Source organism: Corvus brachyrhynchos, unplaced genomic scaffold (genome assembly GCF_000691975.1).
Source record: "Corvus brachyrhynchos isolate BGI_N302 unplaced genomic scaffold, ASM69197v1 scaffold346, whole genome shotgun sequence".
NCBI lineage: Eukaryota > Metazoa > Chordata > Aves > Passeriformes > Corvidae > Corvus > Corvus brachyrhynchos.
Window position 1 is genome coordinate 6,384,676 of NW_008238644.1, and position 19,217 is coordinate 6,403,892.

The window sequence follows — 19,217 nt, forward strand, 5'->3', positions numbered from 1 at the left end:
CCCAGACTCCCCTCCTCCAACTTAAAGACTACCACATTGGAATGGGTTGGAACGAGTGGGGGGAAAAAAAAAGAAGAGTGTTCAAGTCGTGCAGCCAACTGGCAGCAAAAGACAGAAATCACGAACAGTCCCTTTTTTTGTTTGTTTTCTCTTTCCATTTTATGTTTTATTGTTTTTGGCTGGGTGGATCCTGCATGAGGAAAGAAGATTCAAAGGGAAGAGGCTTGCCTGTGAAGTCTTTGGAGGGATGCTAGCAAAGAGGAGACAGGCTGTTCCTCATGTGTCAGGCAAAAGAGAGCCCATAACAAGGGACAAATCCTGCACAGCCCTCCCCAGAGAAGCAATAGAATCCAGAATCACAGGGCACACGGGTGGCTTTAAAATTAAATGGGGGAGGTAATTATTTTTTTTTTAAGCAGCTTTAAACCAGATGTAAATTAGAGCTGCCACCATGAAGCCAGACCCAAGCACTCTAAGCAGAGAGGAGACCCATTCTGTGACCAGTGCTTGATGCCTCCTCTCCATCTTCCCTTCCACCACAGCCTCACCTGAACCTCTTCTCATCTTCAAAACCACCTTGTTGGTGTTTGAATTCCCCCCAGTCACACCTGCAGGACTGCACTCACTGAAACCACAGGCTGACCTTGGCAGGAGCCAATTCCCAGCACTTTCCATGGGCAATCTCCTTCTGCTGAGCTGCCCTACACAAGTTACCCACAAGCAGAGCAAACCCAGGGTGTTAAACCAGGTTAAACCACAACATCAGGTCCAAAGGCAGCAGGGTAGCAAGACCTGCTAGAAAGGAAGCATCAATTAGGAAAGGTCTGATCCAGGCTGAGTTTTCTCAAGAGACCCCAATGACAGCAAGAAACTGCTCATTTAACATCTTCCTCTGTACCCACAGTCCAGCACTGCCCCAAGCCAGCTCCAGCCTGGGACTGGCACTGCCTCACCCAGAGCAAAGCCTCCCACCACCAGGGCAAATTCCAGCCAGCTCCCCTCAGTCTTCCCTGAGCAGGAGCCAAAATCTGCTACGCCCCAGTGCCCGACGGAGCCGCCGAACGCAGCGTCCGCCGCTGTGCAAACACCTGCAGCAGCTGCCTGGGGGAAACCTGTGCTTTCCATCAGCCAAGCAGGGCAAAGGTGGCTTTACCAACCAAACCACATGGCCTTGGGGGCATTAAGGCCCATGATGACAGAATAAAAATTGAGTATGGAGGAGAACAGCCCTGAGAGCATCTGATGAACCCTTACTCACCTTTCTGGGGTGCAGGAGAAAGAGGTTTTGAAGAAACGCTTCAAGAACAGCTATTAGCCAGAAAACTACACCACTTATCAACCACATGTTTATTTTTCCCCTCCTTGAGCTGCAGTTGCAGATGTCAAGTCGTAGCAAGTTACCACCCAGCAGCTGAGCTGAGCTACCATCACTTAAAGCAGGGCTTTAACCACAGAAAACACGAGGTAACACAATTACCTTCCACCTCTTCCACTCCCCTCAGATTACCTGAGCCCTAGAAGCCCTTACAGACTATCTGAAGCCTTTCAGCCAGGTTTGGAGACCAAAGGCTTGTGTGTTTGCTCTCCAAAACACACAGAATCTCAGCTGGAGGGGAAGATGGCTTTATAAAACTCCAACTATCAACCAAACACTGCCAACAGCTCCAGTGTACAGGGGCTGTGTGGGTCCCTACCTCGCCCTGCTCTTCCCATCACAAAAGCAGCAGCCCTTCATTCTGAAAATTCACTTTCCTTTTCCAGGTCACTGAGGGGGACAAATAAGCTGAGAGTAACAAAATCCCCAGCCAAGGGCAGGGGGTGTGTTATACAAACATCTGTATCTACAGCCATGACTCCCCCTCCAAATTCTTTCCGTATTTTTTCAGTTATCCCAATCTCTAAGAAAGAAATAGGCACTCTGCATCTCACTCGTGATTGCACAACATTCCCTTGGCAACGGGCTCTGCCTGCACGATACAGGTGGGAGTAACAGCAATTTTGCTCCTTTTCAGTGTGATTTAGCAGACAGCCAGCAGAAATAACAGCACGGGCCCAGGGAACACCCACTGAAGTTGACAGTTCTCATAGATGTAAAGGACACTGAATGAGGCCCAAGCAATCAGGGCTGACACAAGCCACCCCTCCAGGAGTGACATTTCCATGGGCAATCTCCTTCTGCTGAGCTGCCCTACACAAGTTACCCACAAGCAGAGCAAACCCAGGGTGTTAAACCAGGTTAAACCACAACATCAGATCCAAAGGCAGCAGGGTAGCAAGACCTGCTAGAAAGGAAGCATCAATTAAGAAAGGTCTGATCCAGGCTGAGTTTTCTCAAGAGACCCCAATGACAGCAAGAAACTGCTCGTTTAACACCACACAGTTCAGGCTGTTTGCCAGGCAGGCACCACACAATCCCTGAAATCTTCTTCAGATCACTGCAGGTTTTGGGCAACAAGCACAAGTACCTTTTTTTAAAAAACATTTAGTGCTCTAAAGCACTAGGAGGGCACTGGCAGAGGTTGTCCCATCCCTGGAACTGTCCAAGACCAGATTGGACACGGTTTGGAGCAACTTGGGAGAGTGGAAGGTGTCCCTGCTCATGGCAGAGGGTGGAAAAAGATGATTTCAAAGATTCTTTCCAACCCAAACCATTCTGTGATTCCAGGATCCCTTGGTGTTGTGGGATTCTGGAAAATGCGTATTCCAGGTTTCAGGCAAATTGTAAATCCCTTCTATCAAGTGACCCCAAAGAACTATTTTGACTGGGGCCCTGGGAAACAACAAACCTTTGAAGGCAACGAAGAGGAAATTGGTGGTGGGGTTGCCCTTGGGGCAGCCTAGACAGCATCACGTGCCAGAAACGTGCTCTCCACCACAGAGCCGCTGGCTCAAAGCACCTGGAGAGACCCAAGGTCATCCTGGAAAGTTTTGGAGCCAGAGGTAGAGAGAGTCTGAGGCTCACTACAGCCCGACAAGCAAAGGAGAAGCTGGGGGATTCAATCAATGTCACAAAGTCAGTACAAAAGCCCAGCTCCTCTTGGCACCGTGACAACCTGTGCTGTGCTGGACGTTCCAAGGACAGGATCTGCACTCCCTGTGGAGCAGCGACTCCAGACACCCCTCCAAGGCTCTCCATCCCCCTTCTCTCAATTCTCAGCAGAGCTACATTTGCTTCCAAACCCACTGTCCCCCCCAGCATCACACGGCTGGAGCGAAAGGCCCGGGGCCGGCGCAGCCCAGGCGCCGACAGCCTCGCCGGGCGCTGCCGGAGCTGGAATGCACCGAGGGCCCCCGGGGACACGATCTTCCACTCGGCTCTTCCTCTGCAGGATCCAAAATAACAAACAAGAAGGAGCCTTTGGCCATTGTTTTTCGGGGAAGGGGGGTGACGGGGAGAGGGCACGCGGCGCAGCCTGCCAGAAGGCATGGCTGAGCTAAGGAAGTCCTGCCTGGGCTTCGCTGTATCCGCTCCTCTCCAGGAGGGGCGGGGGGAGGCAGGAAGGAGAGAAAATAGAGAACAAATGATCATATAACCCTTGAGAGAAACCTGTCTGCTCTCGGAGAGCGTATTTAGCCCAAGCATGCAGCGCCTCTTGCTATACAAAAGAAAAAGAGGAAAGAAAACCCCGCCAGTTCTTCCGTTACCATGTTCTACCACTGAAAAAAAATGGGAGGAAACAGATGTTAAGCTCTCCAGCGTCAGGAAATTATCATTTTCATGGGGGTACAGTTACTTCAGTGTATTTAGGTCAAACAAATAGGGAGAGAATTGTGACTTCTCCCCCTTTCTGTTTATGTCTCGGCAGACATTTCAGCCTCTCTGACCAAGGGCAGAGCCGTGCTTGCTCACAGAGCACACCCTGAGGATGCAGCCTGATGATCAATCCCTGCCCACCTGGCAGAGCCCTGCCAGCAGATCCCCACCCCACAAACCGCTGCAGCCCCTACAAAAATCCAGCATCCTCTGTTTGTGGGTCAAGGAGGACGGTTTGCCGCTGGGCCCCGGCCAGGCATGGCAGCACTGCAGCGTGATTGTTCATTTATTTCAATAGAGGTGGAAGGAGAAACCTGGGTGAAACATCTGCAAAAGGGATCTCCAGGCCATCAGCAAGCGCAGTTGCGACTTTCCGGCGCTGGGCTCCCCAAGGAGCGCGGGGCCGGTGCCCATAGGAAGCAACCATAGAATTGAACCAGCATTTTACATGCTCTGCAAAATCCCTTCCACAGGAAGCTAAACCCCTTCATTAGGAGCAGGAGGCAGACAGGGGAGCAGTCTGAATCCCTTCCCAGTCAGGAGTGGACAGACATTATCAAAACACTGAGTTTTAGAATCACAAAATCATTAAGGTTGGATAAGACCTCCAAGATCGATTCCAACCATCAACCCAGCACCACTAAACCAGGTCCCCAAGTGTTATATCCACACACTTCTTTAATATTTCCAGGGATGGTGACACCACTTGCCAGTGGCAGAAGGGACCCTGCAGCAATGGTCTCCTCCATCACCGAGGGCAGACTCCCAGACAAGCTAACCCCAGGCAAACACGCTGCGTTCCCCGTGGCAGCAGCACCTGCCCCGCACAGTTTGCACTGGTTTAAGCCAAAGCTTTTACAGTCCTGGATCTGCATTTGTGTTCCTGCTAATTCAATCTTCAGCGGGCAGACGGATGGATGCACAGACTGATAGCTCCAGCCCTGTATTTATAAGGACGGAACTCAAAACTTCAGGCTGAGTAAATCAGTTCACTCATGTATAATTTAAACATTACTTCCTTCCCATTTCAGGGAGCTTTAGAGTTTGTGCGGTGGCTAAACACAATGAAATTAGAGCAGGAGACTCATTTTGCCCACGGCCGAGGGAGAGAGAGAGAGAGAGTTGCTCCACTGCATCTGTCAGACAAACTGGGCTGGTGCCAGTGCTGCCAGGCAGGGACCAGCTCCCTGCAAACACCACAGCTCCATTCTGGGGCTTGGTGGGAGATGGGCAGGCACTGCAGGGGGGTGCCAGGCAGCTGAACAGGGCACCAGTCCTGGGCTCTGCAGCACATGGAGCACTAAAACCTTACAGCAAGCCAGGAACAGCTTTATGCGCACTGGGAAGAAGAGAGAGCCAAACCCAATTCCTTGCGCAAAGCTGAGCAGGAGAAACTCAAGGAAAAAGCACAGAGGCATAAAAGCTCTGGAATACAACTGGAATGAAACAACGAACACAGATCAGTTCTTGCTGAAGGTGGATTTCAGACCAAGCCTCTCACGTTGCCCACAGCACTCTGGCACTGTACCTGTGTTAAATGTTCCTCCAGACTCACACTGCTGACCCAGGAACTGCAGCCGCAGACTCACCCTCCACCCACTGAACTGTGGCAGTATCAGCCCTTGCACACTCCTCCACATTTCCCCTTTTTCACAATTCTAAATTTTCCTGCTCAACAGAAAATAAAACTGAAGTGAGTCCTGAAGAGATCCAGAAGGATCCTGCTGGTATTGGCATCCAGGATGGACAGGGACCCCCAGGAAAAGGAGGGAGCCTGAAGAAGGAGTCGTGTGCCAGCACAAGGTTGTTTGGATGCACAGTAGCTCTTTCCCCAACCTCCCCAGCTATTTGGCACCAACTGTCACCATTCTAATACAGAAATATCTGCCATTACATGTAGATTATTTAAGCTATTCAGTAGTCAGTTGAAAGAAGTTAATTATATGTAAGAACATTTAATTACTATCCAGTAGCAGCTATAGGTACTTTAATACCACAGTGATGAGCCAAACCACAACAGAACAGGCAGATTCAGGGGTCTACACCCACCCACACCCCATTAATGTCAGCTGAACAATATTGAACCACTGGCTGCCATCCTTTGGAAGCAACAACTTTGTGGTGCTTGTGACATTACTCTGCATTCCCGATCAGTCTGTTTAGTAGAGATGCCTCAGGAACTTCACAGCTGTGACATTTCTTAAAAACCCTTGCCTTCTCCACAAGTCCCTCAGCAAGAAATCATGGCTGCCCACGGCCTGAACATCAGAGCAGAAATCAGTAGCCAGCATTTAATTGTTTATATCTTGAGACAAAGACAGTGTCTAAATAATTGTCTATTGTATCCCAGAGACAGTACAGGAAAGCTCTTCCCCTCGCCAGGAGCCCACAGGTCACACATGCTTCTGCCATAACATTTGCTATAAATAATCCTCGCTGAGCCAAGCTCTGGGCTAGGTACAGCCCAAGACTGTGCTCCTATTGGTTTCAGCCATTAGCCCTCCCCAGAGAGTGCATATCCGACCCTATTGTTCCTGCTCAAATGTTTGAAAGAATTATTTTTTCCTTGCTTCTTTTGTTTGGGGAGTTTATTTATATTTCCTCTTTGACATGGAATTACTACTAGATAAAAAAGGAGTGCCACCTTACATGGCAGCTCGCCGATGCCAGCGTTGAGATGAGGAGAGGAGGGTCACGTTTGTAGGATATTGCCATAGTTACAGACCTCCCAATCTGGGATTCTGTGCTAATGTATGTTCAGCACATTCAGATCAGGATTAGAAACAAAGAGCTGGGTGCCAACGCCAGCCCCAGATTCACATGCAGAGACTCGGAGCACACGCAGCAACCCGTTCTGCTCAAACATTTCCAAGGATTATTTCAGCAGGTTACTCAGCAACTCCCTCACATGGCCCTGGTGATGTCAAAGGACACCTTACATCTCACTTCCAGCCCTATTTCTATCTCCAAACAGATCCCAAGTGACCTGTTCCTCTCAGGCAGCTGCATGGGTGGAATTTCCCACATTCTCTTTTCCCTTTTTGCTCAGAGCAGTTGGACACAACCCCAGGAGCACAGGACTGGACAGGGGCTGGTTGGCTCTCAACTCCCCAGGCACCACATTATGGAAAACCCAATCATCAAGCACAGCCTTCTGAGTACAAGGTGAGGTGTTTCTCCACCCTGCTTTGAAACTGGTGACATGTCTCACTTCAGAGCCCCAGGTATCAGGTGTACAAATGTCTTTGCCCTCAGCAGCAAACAACTCCTTGAGGAGTCTTCTGCACTGCTTTTCAGTAAAACCAACCCAGTTTGTGGGTGTTTGGAGGTTTGATGTCCCAAACAGGCCAATGACACCTGCTGGGCCTCTGTCCATTGCAGCATTCCGGGGTATCCAGCTCAGGAAGGTTGGTGGCCTTGCACTGAATTGCCTTTAGGCACATGAAAAAACTAATCTGGTGTTTCTACAAAATCACAGTGACTGCCATGTGCCTTGCCTGCTCTCAGGCTGGGGCTTTTCACCCCAGAAAGGCACTTTTAGGGGTCACACAGAATTTTTAGGGGTTTGACACCTGCCTGCACCTCACTTTTCCCTCACAAGGTTGGTGTAGAATCCTCAGGAATCACAAGGTGCCTCCTAGACAGAAAGACACATTTCTGCTGCCTTCCCCCTCAACAGCAACAACCAAAAATCACCCCTATCTGCATCCAGAGGCACTGCACACCAACCAGCAGCACACGCTGAGCCCAGGCTGGCACACAGCGATGCTCTGCAGGACCTACAGGTGGGTGGGTGATGTCTGGAGCCCAAACTTGGCGGGAATGTTACCCTTGATGAGTTATCCTGCATTTGTACAGCCCAGCCTGGTCCTCATCTCCTAACCCAAGACTTCAAATCCACAGTTTACCAACGCCAGCCCACCAGGACGATCCCACACGGACACTAAACCAACCACGCCGAGGTGAAGGGACACCGGGAGCACAGCCCCTGTCTGGCCATGCACCGTGTCCCCAGCGTGGCTTTGCCCTGCAAAAGGGGCTGTCAGCTCCCATTGCTCACGCTCCAGGGCCTGCTCGAGCCGGCCACACTCCGCTGGGCCACGCAGGGAACCAACATCACATCCAATTAGCATCACTGCTGATGAGCTTTTCATCTCCTGCCTCTGCCCCTGCCACGCTCCCCAGCCACAGGGATGGGGCTGTGCAGGCACAGGTGGCCACACAGCCGTGTCTCCTCTGCCTGCCCACCCTGCTCTCCCCAAGCATGCTCACCCCTTTTTTTCAGGATCCAAAGCTCAGCAGAGCAGGAGCAACTAAAGGTTCCCTTTGTCCCTATTTATGGAACAAAACCTGGATCTTCTTTACAAGGAGTTGGGATTGTGTTCTGAGTATGAGGCACCTTTCTATTTCACCCTTTTCTATATTCTGTATATTCTAGTCTCTCCTTTTCAACAGCAAGTGAATTTATTGCCATGTGTAGCAAAGGTCTATACAAAAGCCACAAGCAGGGGAGGAGAAGATCAGTCACCCTGAAAGTGCCCATCCTTTCCGAGGTGCAGGTCCAAGGATGAGCCCGGCACACCTGCTACTTCAGCCAGGCTTTAAAACACAAACAGTTTGGGAAACATGTGCAGGCAATATCTAGTTTCTGCAGGAAATTGCACGGCGTGGATATCCAAACATTGCTATCAGGCAAAAAACAACAACATCTTGATTTGCCAGCTCATGTCACACAAACCTAAATTCTTTATAGGTGACAGTGTTCAGCTAAGGCTGAGCAGCAGCAATACCCTTCCACAGCTCTGGAAAGCCCTGGAGCTCCACAGCAGCCAGGCATGAGGCTGCAAATCCTTGGAAAAGACAAGGACACGAGTTCTGCAAGGATGTGCGCAGCCTGCGGAGGGTGCAGCGAGCCAGGGCACCCCAGCTCGTGTTTCCTCAGTGCTGGGGTTCAAACCCTGCTCAGCAGGTGCAGGAGCTGCAGGAACTCCCACGCAGGCTCCACCAGCACTGCCAGCATCCACAAAACCTGCTGACCTCTCCACATGTCCCTCCAGAGCTGTGCCTTTCACTTGGCTGGAGCACCAAGACAAAACCCCCTCGGCTTCCAGACCATGCGCTGGGTCTTTGCTACGTGCTGACACATTTCCTTCCTGTAGTGAAATGACCTCCCATCCACAGGCTACAGCACTGCCTGGAAATCAGAATCTTGAAGGAGTCAATCCTTCCTGCCCATCCCCCTTGAGAAGCATCAGAAGTGCATTCTGAGCTGTGGTCATACCCAACCCTTTGGCACATGGGCTGCAAAGCGCCTCAGGACATCAGGATGAAGGCAGCAAATATTCTGACAGGTTACTGGTCCCAGTGACAGCACCTTCCCACAACCACTGTGATTCACCACTCACGTCAGCAGTGTGGAAAAAGTGACCCCTTCTTCCTTCAAAGGAAACAACAGACATGCTCAAAAAACAAAATTAATTAAAGAATATGGGCTTGTCCAGCAGAAAACCTGAGCAAAACTCAATTCCCACAGAACCAGAAGGATCTTCCATTGACTTTAATCCCTCTTTTTCTTATCTGTCCTTAATTCACTCTCTCTCTTCCCCACAGGAGCAGGCAAACGAGTGCCAGCCCAGCAGTGGCACTTGCAGAGCAGCTGCTATTTCACAACTACCTGCAGCAAGAAAATCAAGAAACCTGACAGAGCATGCCAAGGATGATCTCCCTGAAGGACACAGCAATCGGGAAGGGCTGGCACAGGGGCAGGTGGGTGCTTCAGTCCTGCCTGTGGACACAGAAACACAGGTCAGGCAGTGACCCTCTGCCCACAGCCCCCGGTGGGTGACAGAACAGGTCCAGGAGGGCAGGAATGGGGCAGGAATGAAGCACCCAATGAAAATCAATGAAACCCACAGAAATCTTTGTGATCCTCACATCCAAGGCATCGCCCTTGTTTCATTTGTTTCCAGGCCTGGCAGAAGCTTGTGCTGCACTTCCCTCCCAAGCTGCCCCTCCCCTGGCTCCCAGTGCAGCAGGGTGTACGAGCAGAAAAGGCACAAAGGAAGAGATAAGTTAATTAAGCATCTCCTCTGGGAGCTGGGTTATACAGTGATTTTGAGGACTGTCCCATGCAGGGCCAGGAGTTGGACTTGTGGGTCCTTTCCAACTCAGGAACACAAGGTGTTGACCCATCTCTCTGTAGCAGTGCAGCTCCACAGCCTCCAGACCAAATCTATCTGATTTATCCAGCTTAAAACGTGGTCTCCCCACACCTCCACAGTCCAAAATCACAGCTGCAGCCATGTGAGGCTGGAGCCCAGCTCTCTACCATCAGCAAAAGAGCAGATGAACAGCAGGCTCTGAAGGGCACTTGGCTGGGCTCTGCAGAAGATCCCATCCCAGATTGTTGCTTCTCCAGAAACCCTCCTGCACACTCAGAAAATGCTCCCAGACACCCCTCACCCAGCTCCCTCCCAGGGGGGAGAGCTGTGCCCTTACCACCAAAGTCAGATTTCCCACTGACATGCTCCAGCACATATTTAGGTGTCTAAACTAAACTCAAATTAGGGATCTCATTATTCATCCTTGCCATGTGTTATCCTCATGCTGCAGAGGGGATAGAAAGAATGAGGAAGGTCCTCCAACACCACCTAAATCCATCGTTCCTTCCTGCTTCCAGCCAAAGTTGCACCTCATTTTGTGTGTTTGAGGGAAGACAGGCAATGCTTTGGATCTTCTGCCTCAAGGAGCATCCAACAATCAATCCATGTTCCATGGATTTGTCCTGCAAAGCTCTTCCCAAAAAAAATTCTTCTTTAAGTTAAGTCTGTCTTATTAAACACACTTCCACTGTAGCTGTAAATAGAAGCGAGACTTTCCAGGAATCAAAGCAAGGTGCCCGAAAAGATTACAGAGTAATTATCACTCACAACATTCCAGCCTGAAATCACAGGAAGAGATTCCCCCTATATCCTAAAGGCCGTTTTCATGGCATTGTCCTCATCCTTTAAGGGTGCAAAACCCACTGATCACAGAGGAGCTTTAAGGAGTACGAACAAGCCAGCCTGGATCACGTAACTTCCACATAACCTGCTGCTTCCCTCCTGTACTCTGGACAAGGGCAAACCCTTCAGAGGAAAGAGGTAAGAACTCCATTCAGGAGCAATTATGGAGTATTCTGTGTCTTGGAGAAAACCGTTTCTAGTTGTGTCAAACATGGGCTTAAATGTCATTTATTTACTCCCATTTTATACAAATATTCCTACCAACTCATTATCTTCACAAAAGTTTATTTAAATGCTTGGCTTTATTTATTATGGCAAGAAGTCACAGGGCCCAATTCTAGACCAGAGAGGGGCCACAGAGGACTTCCTAGGAAGGAATTCCTTGGAGAATTACAGGCACTGCTGCTGCAGGCCACAGTGAGAAAACATCAACCACTGACGAGTCAGAAACAAAGATTTGGCTCTTGCTGCAGCAGATCCCTGCTCACAAACACCAACTCATCTACACAGCTCCCAGCATCACACCTGGCCAAAGGTCCCTGTGGACAGCCCAGCTGAGGAATTCAGCTCCCTCCCTCCTGGCAGAACCCTCCTGGCTCAAATGTTTGCATTTACAAGGGGCTTTGTGGCCCCCATTTCTCTCGCCCTCCAGCCCCACTCTCCATACCTGAGGGAGCTGGGACAGCCCTGCCACCCTGTGCAGAGGGGCAGCACCTCACCCCAGTGACTAACTGCCTTTTTTCCTGTTTTTCCTTCCTCCCAGCAGCCTGCTCTCAGAACACGAGTGCAGCCTGTTCAATCCCGATTGTTCGGCGGCGGCCGGAGCCCTCCCAGCCCTGGCACTGTGTTTGCTGCTGGGAAACCCGGAATTATTCCTTTATCATAAGTCACCACAGCTGATCCAGCACTGCCTGGCACAGGGCCACGCTGCAGCCCCACAAACCTTCCAGAGGAAGGCGTTCCTGCCCATGGCAGGGCTGGAACAAGATGTTCTTTAAGATCCCTTCCAACCTCAAACCATTCTGGGATTCTGTGTTTCTGGTGGCTCTGCTTTAGATTCAGTTTGTTCACTCCAAATGAATTTAAAACCAAGCAGAAGGGGGTTTAAGATCCACTCTCACTCCCATTGGAATATTTAAGACCTGGCCTTAAAAATCTGCAAAATGGTGTGACAAAATGCTGGGCCAAGAGGAACCATCAGCTGAAGGCACCAGGGCTGAGCCCTGGGATGGCGCCCCAACTCCAGTCCAGATCCAAGCAAAGCCTCACATTGATTGTCCCAGCTCTCATTTCAATACATTTTAACACAAGCCTTGTCTTCAAGGCCTGTGCCTCTAATTAACCACCTCCTTGGGCAACTGAAGAGATAATTCATGGGAAATAACACCCAAAATGAACCAGATCCATCTGGCTGCAGAGAGACCCTACATTGACTATACTCAGACGTTCCTTAAATCATTTAACTAAATCTAACTTGGAAACTCAGCTGAAGGACTGAAGAAAAGTCACCCCAGGAACAGCTGCTCAAAGTTCCCAGCTCAGAGCAGCAGAGCCCCTGGGAGAAACCAGGTCCCTGCAAAAGGTTCTTATCACTTCTCTAAAACTGGAGCAGCAATAACAGGAAGAAATTGTTTTGGCAGGACTTACACCACATAAAGTCAACTCATCAGCCAGTGGTGTGTAAAATCTCCCTGGAAAACACAGACAGAGAGCACAGAGCATCCCCCAGGCTCAGGTGGGCTCCCGGGCACCCATCCTGGCCCTGCTCAGCATTCCCACACCATGGGGCCGTGCTCAGCCTGCTGCTATCACCCACACCATGGGGCACAGGGCACTCCGTGGAGATGCCAAGGCCACCACCTTGAGCCCTGCTGCTTCTCCCAGCTTTCCCCGTTACCCGTACGTGGATGCTCCCAGTGGGATTGCAGGGGGGCACAGGGTGTGCTGCTCGCCTGCTCTCACAGCTGGCAGAGCCTTTCCCAGCTCCAGCACACACACAGCGGTGTAGGACGTGCTCTGCACGCAGGAATGATGTCCAGCTCCCCACAGTCCAAGGGAGGGATGGGAAGACGGTAACAGACTGGGGCTGCTTGATGGGAAGAGCCCTTTCAGTGCAAACCCAACACCTTTCACTGCCCAAACCCCTGGTGGATGCTCTCATCCTCCTCCTCCTCTCACTCTCAGCTGCACTGCTGAGCTCAGGCAGGACCCTGGTGCCACCCCCTGCACCAGCCTGGCCGAAGGAGGCCAGAGAGTGCCCTGGTGAAGCCCAACTGCCCAGCTGAAGCTGTGGAGGTTCCACAGCCACCCCAGTCCAGCAGGACGTGTGACCTCACCCCTCCAATGACACAGTTCCCGTGCGGGCCAGCCGCTCGCTCACATCGGTGCCCTTGTTCCCACACACAATAGGCACTTCTTACAGCCACGAGTGCCACGGGGCAGCTTTAAACTGATTAATGGCTCTCTCAAACAAGCCCTGAGTGTGCGGGAGGCCCCTGGCAGACAATGCCAGCCCAGTGGCAGCGGCCGCCCCCGTCCATGGTGGCTTGTTCAGCTGAGGGACACAGGACGGCTGCTGCCAGGCTCCCCGTCCCTCTGCCAGGCACGTGGCAGCACGGACACGGCCCAGAAGCAGCTTGGTTCCCTTTCCCATGCCAGCTCAGCCGCCCTGCCCCACAGTCCAGCACAGCCTCACCCCACAGCCCGTGCAGTGAGAGCATCCCAGTGCGCAGCTCCTGGATCCACAGGGCTCACACCTCCTCCTCACGTGCACCGGGACAAAATTCCAGCAGCAAATTCCCTGCCTGTGCAGGGCAGCTCCGTGCAGCCTGTGCACAGGGGACTGGCTGCCTGCACAGGCTCCCCAGGGCTCTACTGGGGCAGCAAAAATCCAAGCTGAATTCTGCCCTGGCATGTGGCAGCAGAGGAATGTCACACGTGCAAGCTTCGCTCTTTACGCCTGCCCCGGTTTGGTGCCTTCCCTCTTTTGGGATGGCAGCCCAAAGGGAATGAAAAACCCATGGAGAGTGAGCAGTCAGCCCCCACACAGTCTGGACAGCAAAGCTTTGGGATCCTCCTGCTCCAGCCCAGACATCCCAGGCAGCCCTGCCTGAAAGGAGCTGTGGCTCACACGGGCGAGCGAGGAGCAGCTTTTGCAACCCGCAGAGCCCAGCCTGGGAAAGGCAGCTATCACTGCCAACCATCAAAGCCACAAAGATTAGTTAAGGGAAAAAGGCAAAGTGAAAGCAAACACAGGCAGAGCAGCTCGCTCCAATGCTCTGATAAGAAACTGAGGCACGGCCAGGTGAACAGACAGCCTTGGTCACGCCACGAGGCTGCAGCAGGTGAAAACAGAGCTGCCACGTGCTCTGCCTGCCTACACACATGCTGAGATCCAGGCCACGTGTGCTGCCATCTCAAAGGCGGCACTTGGTGGGGCCTGTATCCCCCAAACTCTGATTTTACCTCCCTCAAGGTGTGCCTGCTCCACACCACCCCCAGACAGGAGCGGGCTAAGCAGCAGAACGCTGCAAACTGCACCAAATGACTATGCCCTGCTTCATCTTCACTCCAAGTTTTCCTTAACCCCGAGGTTTCCCATAAAAAAACCAGAGGGGCGGGTTTGGGCAGAAACGCAGGGATCTGGGCTAAGCGTGAACTCTGCACAAAACCAGCTCGGAGCTCCCCGCTCCTCCGGCAGCCCTGGCCATTCCACCACATCCTTTCAGCACAGCGAGACACTGGAGGATGTGAGCAAGCCCGAATCCTGCCCTTGCCCCAAACAATAGGCTCCGCAATAATGGTGCAACCAGAATTTCCTGTGCGGCGGCGCGCGCCAGCTCCCGGGAGAAAACACCCTGGGAAAGCTCTGCCACGGGAACGCAGCGTCAGGGCAGCCCCTCCAGCTTCCTGGCCGTGCTGGGATGCTCCTCTGGCAACAGGCAAAGCACCACAACCGAGCCCAGGCTGGGAAGCAGGGAAAGAACCACAGCAGCAGCTCAGAACAGAAGCCATGCAGCTCGGGAATGGCTGTGGATAATCCACTATCACAGCAGCCCTCTGCAACATCTGGACCTGGCTTTTCTCTCACTGATGTTTCATATCCTGCAGTGCTTGGGAAAGCGGCACAGAGCATGTTGGGCTTTGGGAGGCTCCGATCTCCAGGCTCAGGGGTGAACCTGAGCAGTGCAGGAGCCTCATGGAAATCTCCCCATCTCTCCTGGAAAGATGGCACAGGTGCAGCAAGGACAGGGCAGCCGATGGCATCAGGCACCAGAGGCAGCAACTGCGTCCAAAATGCTCCAGTGCTGACCTGCTAGAGTTTCTGCCTGGAATGAGGGATTAACACAGCCCCAAACACAGAGAAAATCCCAAACACTGAGAAAAGCCAAGAACAAGCTCCTACAGCCAAGCAGGAATAGTGGACGATCCCAGGCTGGAGCAGGGGAAGAGTGCAAGGAGTGCCCTGTGAAGGAAGGAGGGGCAGAGCCAAGGCGAGATGAGCTGGCCACAGCCACCACTCTCCATCACCCTGCACCACTGAGGCGGAGAAAGGGAAGAAACTGGGACAGAAGTTGAGCCTGGGAAGAAGGAAGGAGTGGCAGGAAGGTGTTTTTAAGATTCGGTTTTGTTTCTGCACACCTCCCCCATCACCCTAGGAAGCCCATCGCTCTGGATGTGCAGAGAGTTCAGCATTTACTGCAGAAGATAAAAGCTCAGGAAACAGGTGATGGCACCTGAGCTTGGCTTAGCAGCGATCCTGAACAATTGGGGATGCTCCAGCACCTCCATGGGACCTCCTGGAATGAGCACAACTGGTCAGGTTCAGTCCCTTACTGCTGGATTTAGCACACAAAACTCTAACCCAGCAGCTGGCACGTCAAAGAGGAAACCAGGGAAACAGAAACAAGGTTTTCACCCCATTTCTTGGATCAGCTCACCTAACTGTCTCTGCCTTGTTCTCCCCAGGGGTGAAGATGGGATGAGGTTCCCACTCACACAGCAGCTCCCACCAGCTGAGGTTGTGGCTGAGCACAGGGCAGGGCTGACCCCAGCAGCCTCTAAAATACCCCCTGCAGCAGGTAAATGCTGAAGGGCAGAGAAAGCCAAGCCTTGATCCCAGGATTAAGGAGGGGTTCTGGGTTTGGGATGGGGACAGAAGAGGTGAGGACAGAGATGGTGAGGCTGGAAAGCACACACTGCCTGCAAGCCCAAATCCAACACACACCACAGGTAAAAAACCAACCCCCAGAGCCCCAGCACAGCTCCTGGTGTGCCACAGTGAAGGACTGGCTTTAGTGGGCAGGACAGGGTCAGGATGAGCAACGGCAGCTCAGCAACACATTCCGACAGAGGGGACACAGAGCTGTGGGCTCCAAACCCTCTTTCCCAAAAAGAAGAGCGGAGAAACCTCATGCAAGAATACCAGAGCTCAACCTACAGCAAGAAACAATTACTGGGAGATGACTGGAAAATGCAGTTTTAAATGGTTTCCTTGGGGGGGGAAAAAAAAAAAAATCCAAGGCTATTCCACAGTTTCTTATTTTAACAACTGCTTGGAGCCAGCAGGCTGCAGTGGGACTGGTCTCCCTGCACTCAGCCCTCAGCACTAAATGACCCAAAATTCATTTGTTAGTGTTTATTTGCACAAGAATTTTCCCCAAAAGTCCGTGGTTCCCAGACACGCATCGCTGCCCAATTCCCCAGCCCAGCTCACCCTGCCCATCTCCCCACCACCAAAATCCTTTGTGATGTTTGCAAAATGCCCCCTTCTGGCAAATTCCAGCTCAGGTTTCCAGGTCAGACTGTGCAGATGAAGAAAACTCCAATAAATCTGTCATTTAACGGAAAATTAATACTGTGTGCTAATGTCAGCACCAACCCAGAAATAACCTCCTTCCCACAGCCATGGCGTGCTGGATGCAAGAAAGCCAAATACAACAAACTTCTCATTAAAAAACACCCCACAAAAATCAAACTTGGTGATGGTTATGCCCTGAAACAAGGCTGGCAGGGGCCACAGGGCAGCACACGTGGTGACATCCCCGGCTTGTGGTGCCAGCAGGAACCTCGCCCATGGAGGGGGCTGGGGTGGGAGCAGCACCCACCCATCCTGAGGCAGAGGGATTTTATTAAATCAGCTGATATCAGTTCAAAAATTGGGGAAGCCCTGGGATCACGAGACACAAAGAGTTGGAGGAATACAGGCAGAAATGACTGCTCCAAGTGCCACTGGGCTGCAGTAATTCACTGTGGGGTTTTCAGCTCCTTGGGATCCTCAAGACTATTTCTGAGTAGAAAATTACCTTTTAGTAAGGTAAATCAAAAAGCAAACCCACTCTCAAACTTCACCTGGAAGTTTCACGGGAGCCTGCAAGCTGGAGAGAACAAAAAAACCCTGAACAGGATGCTGAGAGCAATTAGCACTCAGGAAAACGAGCAGGAACAGCGGGCAGGAGCCTCCAGTGCTTGGGAACCAGGATGGGAAGAAATAATGGTTTGTGTGGGATGAACTAAAAATGGAGCAAAGGATCAGAAATCAACGTGTTGCACCTGTGGCTTTTAGTACAACCGCAGTTTCCAGACTCATCTTTCCAAAGGAGCCCTTTCTGCAGCGCTTCCAGCTGAATTCATCAGGAGGCTCCCCCCAGGAGAGGAGGCATTTTCCCTCCCCTTGTGATGATGCACCTGCTTCTTCCTCCTCCCCACCAGCAGCTTCTTCCCTTGGACCATCCCATCCCACCTGTGCCAGCGATGGCACCACCCAGAGCTCCTGGAGTCCCCCCCAGACAAGCTCCTGGGCTCTGGGACAGCTCCTTGTGCAGGAGGAGAGCAATGCAGCGAGGTCACTGTCACCTCGCTCAACGACAGAGCCCTCCCTGAGGCCACAGGGGTCACATCAGTGTCACACGGGAGGACAGGAGGGTTTGCTCCGAGTCCATAGCTTCCCTGGATGCCACGGATGCGGGGCAGCACAGTGTCCCCTCTCCACCCCAACACAAACACATCATCAGCTCTCCTTGCAACGCACAGAAATCAAATTCATTCCAGGAAAACGAGGTGGCACAGCAGAAATTCAGCACTCCCGGTCCCTGTCTGGTCAATGAGGCACCAAATGCCACTGGAAAGAGCCATCCATCCTCCAAGCACTGGGCACCCTCATCACAGCAGGAGGGCACCCAAATCCTCTGTGCAGGGGCTCCAGCAGAGCATCCACCTGCTCCAGCACTTACAGTAACAGACCTAAACTTGGCACTTTTACTTTCCCCAAAGCCGAGCAGAGCCGATACGGTGGAGGGAGTGAGCAGCATTCCATGAACACTCGATTTAACCATTACGGTACGTTTGGATCCAGCAGAGCGAGGGTTTAATAACCTGTTACCGCCCAGCCCGTGGGATCAGGGCTGACCTGGGCACCGCAGCCCGCTCCCCTGCAACACGGAGCTGCTGCCCGCTCTGTCGTCACTGCGGGGAAGGAGCCGTGCCTTGTTTTATAACAAAACCCGAGGGAGGAGCAGGGAGGTGACATCAGCCCTTAATCTCCGCATTTTGAAATCTCTCATCTCATAAATGTTCAGGTGTAAAACAAACCCACAAAGGTGGAGGCGGGATCAGGAACCCTCCAGCCAGGCTCTGTGAACACCTGAGTAAGGCTTCCGCACCGAGGCTGCCCCATCAGCTTCCCCAAGACCACTAAAACCAGTAAGAAGTGAACGCTCCCGACCACGGAACTCCCACCGGAGCCCACAGAAATGTTCTCCTGGAACCAAACACGCCTTGAATCAGCCTGGGCGAGCAATGACCCAGTTCTTCGGGAGTTACATGAGTGTAAACCAGGCTCAAGCCACTCCATTCTGACACACGCGGTGCAAAATAAACCCAGACCCGGGCCCGCGGCAAGAACTCAGCTTCGAGCTGGTGCTTCCTCAGCAGCTCCAACACAGCCAAAAAACCCCATCAAAGAAAAGATTCCCATGTGACGTTATATAAAAAAAAAAGGGGCCTTCCGAAACTAATCCGAACTTCGCGGCTTTGGGACCGTTCTGGGGCACAGGAGGGATTGTCCCGCAGGTACCTGCGCGGGGGTGACACGGAGTTACGGGGTCAGAACACAAAGAGAAGTGGGTGCGACCCTTTGCTCTCATTCAAGTCGCGGCTCCGGGGGCAGCCCCAGCCCGGGACGGGGCCGGGGGTCCCGGTGCCAGCCCCGGTGTCGGTGCCAGCCCCGCTCTTACCTCGCTCACCGCATGGCCTCGGCGCCGCACGCTCACGCGGTCCCGGCGATCAGGGCAAAACTCTGCGCTGGCGTCGGAAAGTTGAAACGTTGAAAAAAAAATAAAATCAAAAAAGTTTTAAAACACCAAAAACAAAAAAGAAATAATAATAAAATAAAAAAATTAAAAAGCGCCTGAAGTTGCGAGCTCCTCCGGGGGACTCAAGTTCAAAAGCAAAAGCAGCCG

The 19,217-nt window shown here is 52.1% G+C and overlaps 1 protein-coding gene across 1 annotated transcript in view; it reads right to left on the reverse strand.

Annotated features, from left to right (window-relative positions):
* Positions 1–19,217, reverse strand: part of LOC108447457 — a 37,685-nt gene that overhangs the window by 17,273 nt on the left and 1,195 nt on the right. The window contains exon 2 of the mRNA XM_017737505.1: positions 18,993–19,059. The gene's annotated coding sequence lies outside the window, so the exon portion shown is untranslated. The remainder of the gene's footprint in view (positions 1–18,992; positions 19,060–19,217) is intronic.